Source organism: Melitaea cinxia, chromosome 15 (genome assembly GCF_905220565.1).
Source record: "Melitaea cinxia chromosome 15, ilMelCinx1.1, whole genome shotgun sequence".
In the NCBI taxonomy this organism is placed as follows: domain Eukaryota; kingdom Metazoa; phylum Arthropoda; class Insecta; order Lepidoptera; family Nymphalidae; genus Melitaea; species Melitaea cinxia.
In genome coordinates, this window is record NC_059408.1 from 706404 (window position 1) to 712403 (window position 6000).

Sequence of the window (6000 nt, forward strand, 5' to 3'; positions counted from 1 at the left end):
GGCTTTTTATGTTCCAAGGTGGTAGTGGAACTGTGTTATCCCTTAGTCGCCTCTTACGAAACCCACGGGAAGAGAGGAGGTGACTATATTTTTTGCTGCCGTAACCACACATCAATATTGTTAATACTGATTCGTAAATCTTAAAACTTTATGCCTTTGACATTAATTGTACTAGTAACAAAGCATGAAAGAGCCTAAGGCCGCCTCTTGTTCGGCTCTTTCTAGAGAGTATAATTCTAACAAAACGCTTAAATTATTAGTCGCACAAAGAATCAAATTAATATTAATACTGTGGAGAATTGTAGGTAAAGAATGAGAGCCAGCTTTGTATGAATGTTCCATTGCCACAACTGTTCATATTTATTACTACTGCGATTCAACAAATAAACGATGACTTTGGAATCACCTTAAGACATGATTATATTATATTTTTATGTACGTCTTATGCACTAAATACGCTGATGCTGATTAGTTCAAACAAAACCCTATTCGTATATTGTACATAAATAAGTTACCCATATAGTACGTTAGCGTTTACAAATCCGTGTGAATATTCCCTAACCACGTACTAGATAAGGGATAATTATCGTAAAACTTGATGTGAGCACCTTATATCTATATTATTTGGTCGAGTGCTTGGCTGTTTGTGTCTATAAATTTATATGAGGACAAGTGAAGCCTTATGCTAATAGATTTCAGTATTACATTTTAGTAAAGTACCAACTCTTGAGCACTCCGGAGATAAAGTACCGGAGATATACATAGTAGCTCTACGTACGTGACTTTATTATCGAGGTTTGTTATATTATCAAAATGAAAATCAAGAATCACTTTCTTCATAGGCTTCGAAAGCATTTTTATATCGTCATTATAAATTAAATGAATATTTCTTTTCATTATTAATTTATGGTTAATAATTGTGTTTGCTCGCAAACGAAAAAAACCGACTTCAATTACAAAGACAAGCAATACAACGTGAGTTGACGAAAAAAATTAACAAACGCACTAGTCGTCACTACGATTTTTTCGGGTTCCCCTCGATTTCTCTGGGATTCCATAATCAGATTCTGGTTTCCTTATCATGGTACCACTCTTGGGATATCTCCTTTCCAACAAAAAATAATTATCAAAATCGGTTCATAAACGACGAAGTTATCCCCGAACATACTTTAAAAATATATATACGATCGAATTGAATAAACTCCTCTTTTTTTGAAGTTGGTTAAAAACGGACACCACCGATTCGGAATATAGATTCAGTAAATAAGAATTAGTGAGAATCACACATCTTTATATCATCTGAACCTTCACCTGGTTATTAACGCGTGAAGCGGTACATTTACCAAGTGTTTGATCACCAGTTCCCGCCACTGTTGGAAGAATTCGTACATGGTCATCGGTATCCTGGTGATAATGTTGGATATATACAAGTACATAATTCCGACTTTCTTTTCTTTTTTGAAAAGTCAGTGGATAAGTAAAATGGTCACTAATGCAGTGATTATCACTTTAGTAAGATTTTGACGCCATTACATTTTTTTTTACAATTACAATTGTAAAATATATCATCAAGTCTATTTTACTAATGCTTTATTAATATTAAAATACTAAATAATTACTTCAAAGAAATCCAAGGCTCAATTTTCTTAGATTTTAATATTTATACTTGGCTTATACCTAACCACAGCAGTATGGACATCAATTGCACCTGTCTAGTACAGGAGAAGTCCTGTCTAGAAGTGGACCAAAAGTTAAATGTGAGCTCCACTATAGTGCGTGCATGTGTTCACTTTTGTGTACAGGAGCCAGGAGGCTCATCGGTGATAATGCACTGGTCGCTGCAAAGTTGCAAAGCTTGCATCATCGACGGAGGGTGGCCGGCCTGTCGGTTTTTTATCGGATACACTTCGGAGAGTGTGCACAGGAACTCCATAACCTGATTCCCCCTTCCCCCTTCCATCATCGTACAACCAAACGCTGTGCGTTACGCCACCCTTATATGGTTGACATTCCCCTTATACGCACTAAGCGATTCGCTAGTACATTCTTGATCCGTACAGCCAAAGAATGGAACTCTCTACCAGCGTCTGTATTTCCAGAAAATTATAACCTGGGGGTCTTTAAGTCGTGAGTGAATAGGTTACTTCTAGGTAAGCGTGCTCCATCTTAGACCGCATTTTCACTTATCATCAGGTGAAATAGTGGTCAAACGCAAGCCCTATTGTATAAAAAAAATATTGTATAAAAAAAAAACAGGTATCAGCGATGAAGAATTGAAGTGAAGGTAAGAGATATATAGGTCTTCCCGACGATTTTAGGGGAAGTTTTTCCCCCCTGTATTTTTCTACTCTGTTTGCCTGCGGGTTAATTGCGGAAATATTCGGGTTAACAGTAAGAGTATTGCTAAGCCATTATAAAAAATAAATAGATTTAAATATATGCCAACCCGCATTGGAGCAGCGTGATGGATTAAGCTCTGATGCTTCTCCTACACGAGGAAAGAGGCCTATGCCCAGCAGTGGGATATTACACGCTGAAGCGTAAATATATGCAAAGAAAAATAATGCAATTATAAATACGATTCGTAACATTAATTTAATATAAATGAAAATAGATAACACACATATATAACACTGTTATTGAGCAATTGTGACCAATTGTTTGAAAACTTTGTCATTATGAACAATCTCTTATCAAATGAAAATCACATTTTTAAAAAGTACTTAAAATATAAAAATAAGCACTCGAATAGCTATTGTTTTAAAACATGCGATAACTATGATTTAATTAACCAACGGAAATGAGGACATCCGGTTATTTTTTTATGAAGCCATAAAAACATATGTCTCTGTATGTATTTACATTACATGAATCTAAATCATTCATAGAGGTTTATTTATTTATTTACACTTTTTGCACACTAACACCAAAGTAACATAAGTTTAATTAAGTAAAATAATAATAATAATAAATTTGCATTAGTTGCAACAGGCGGCCTTATCGCTAAAGCAGCGATTTCTTCCAGGCAACCTTTGGGCAGAGGACTAAAATTGATTGTTAGTGGGGATAGCGGCGCAAAATAAGTGCTATCAGTCATAAATATAGGTATATATTATATAGAGGTTATTAAAAGTGCAATATGTACACTATGATTTAGTAGTAAAGCATTTTTTATATATAACAAGGTCGGCAAACAAGCGTACGGCTCACGTGATGATAAGCGATCACCGTTGCTTATAGATGCTTGTAACGTCAATAGCATCGCAAGCTATTCCTCCCCAGGAGAACTGGTCAACTTAGTAAGTAACATAACACTGCTTTAAAGCAGTATTATTTAGCTGTGATCTTCTGTAAGGTCGAGGAGCTTCCATATTCGGGCTGCTCCAGATTTTGAGCAGGAATTTTCTTGCTGTGCCCTACCTATAAAGCGTATACCGTTACGAGAAAAATATGTTTTTTCCGAAATAATTGAATTACATATTTTAATGCAAAAATAATTAATGAAAGTTTTTAACAGAATTCAATCATATTGTTTTTTCGGTTCTAATCAAAAAAATCTAAATTCCCAATAAGTGTAGCCTAATCGTAACAAACCTATTTGTAAAAAAATAAAAAACGAGCATTGAATAATTCATAGCTTTTCGCTTTATAGTATTAGTGTAGTAACTAACTACATTATGTTATGTTTAATAGCTAAGATCGAGAATGAGACATTTCACGACAATTAGACGCGACAAGACGGCGCGCCATATCCGTTGCCCTGCCCACTTTCTAAGGCAAACTAATAAAAAAACATCTTTTAAATTAATCAGCGTATATTATGATAACAAGAACATTCTTAAATTAAACCTAGATAGTATAATAATGTCGTACTTTAAGCTAGAAATATCTACCAATTTGTATGTAATATTAATTGTTTGTATGTATTTATTTCTTTCCAAAATCTTCATTTTTGGTTTTGGTTGAACGGTTGTGAGTAAAAAAAAACCGTTTTTGGAATGAAGACACGGGCTTCAATCAGATCATTACGTCATACGTAATGCGCTACCCTCAGAGCTTCAGAAGTATTATTTATATTGTGTGGTGTAGTGAGGGATTTGCTTTGCAGTAAACATTAGTTCTGCATTTTCAATAATTGGTATATCACTTTAGCCTAATACAGTCCTCTGCTGGACACAGGCCTCCACAAGCTCGCGCAAAAAATGGCGTGAACTCATGTGTTTTGCCCATAGTCACCACGCTGGGCAGGCGGGTTGGTGACTGCAGGGGTGGCTTTGTCACACCGAAAACGCTGCTGCCCGTTTTCGGCCTGTGTATTTCATAACCAGCTGTTGGATAGTTATCCCGCCATCGGTCGGCTTTTTAAGTTCCAAGGTGGTAGTAGAACTGTGTTACCCCTTAGTCGCCTCTTCGACACCCACAGAAAGAGAGAGGAGGTGGCTATATTCTTTACCTACTGCCGTAATCATAGCAGATAATGGTATAATTCTTCTTAATAGGTATAATTCTTACCAAATTATGGGTTTCCTCTTTTTTTCCTTTTTTAGATAAACTAGCCGTGCGCCGTGGTTTCACACGCATTAATTTGAGGGAAAACAGCTTACAGCCTTCCTCGCTAAATGCGCTAACAAACACAAAAAGAATCCTCCAATCCGAACCAGTAGTTCCTGAGATTAGCGCATTTAAACTGTCGCGGTTCCCCTGGTCTATTAAGGAAGTAAATAAAACCAGGGTACCATGAACTAAAAAAATTTATTAGATTAATTAACCCGGTGAGGTAGAATAAAAAAAATGTACGTATATGGGCGGGGTCGAGCACTCAATTCACACAAGCTCCAATTGCAGTTCGGCTCAGGTACTCTCCTGGTTCGCCGTGCAGGTGATATTCCCGGGAGTCGCGTGGCAGGATTCCGCTTTCGACCGGGGGCGCCAGGAACGGGTAGTTCAAGACCCGGCGGAGTGCACTCTCGTCGTTGGGGTTAGGTGGAAACGTCGAAATTGGTGACCCAATCGTCGAAATCGGTGACCCAAACGTCGAAATCGGTGACCCAATCGTCGAAATCGGTGACCCAAACGTCGAAATCGGTGACCCAAACGTCGAAATCGGTGACCCAAACGTCGAACCCTGGAACGCGCCATCAAAATATAAAAATAAGCGTTCCAGTACTATTTGCAAACATCCACGGCACTGCGTTATAAAAGAAAGCACCTAATTTGTAGCAGTAGTGCCGTGCAATCATAAAGCCAGAAGCGGAGATAATTATTTTTTAAAAGTAGGTTAACTTATATTACAATATACAATTATAATAAAAAAATATTAAAAATGAGGGTAGACTTGAAAAATGATGAAATCTAAGAACATAATTGAGATGAGATTTATGCTACTGAATACAAATATTATATTTTACAATAGGCATGATTACTTGCATTAACTACATAAATTGCCTGCTATATAAAAATACCACTTACCCAGTTTGGGGGCGATAAACACTGACACTATAATATTTGTTGAATCGAGACAACGCTAAGCAAGGATCACACAATTTTATAAAGTACCGTTACGATGCTTAAATATATATTAGCCACCGTATAGAGACCGTAATAAAAGGTGTGATGTGCGTTAACTATTTCTTGAGACAAAATTCCAAAAATGAATGACGCGGCGGCGACCAGTACTGCCGTTTTTATAAGCCGAGACAAAAGATTCATTTGAATTTTTGAAAAAGAATGTGAAATTTTTTGAAGATAAAATGTTGCCCGCGCGAATATATAAATGCCGGTTGATGAATTTATTATTTTTTTTGTAGAAAAAAAAATAATTTATGATAAAATAGTGTATCATAAATTACTGTAGATTTTCATTTCATTTAATTATAATAAACTAATGTTTTTTTTTTAAAGAAAAATCATTTCACGTATTTAAAATAAAATTTAAGCATATTTATTAATAATGTACGTATAACGTTACAAAACAAACAAACTTTTCAGCTTTATAGTGTT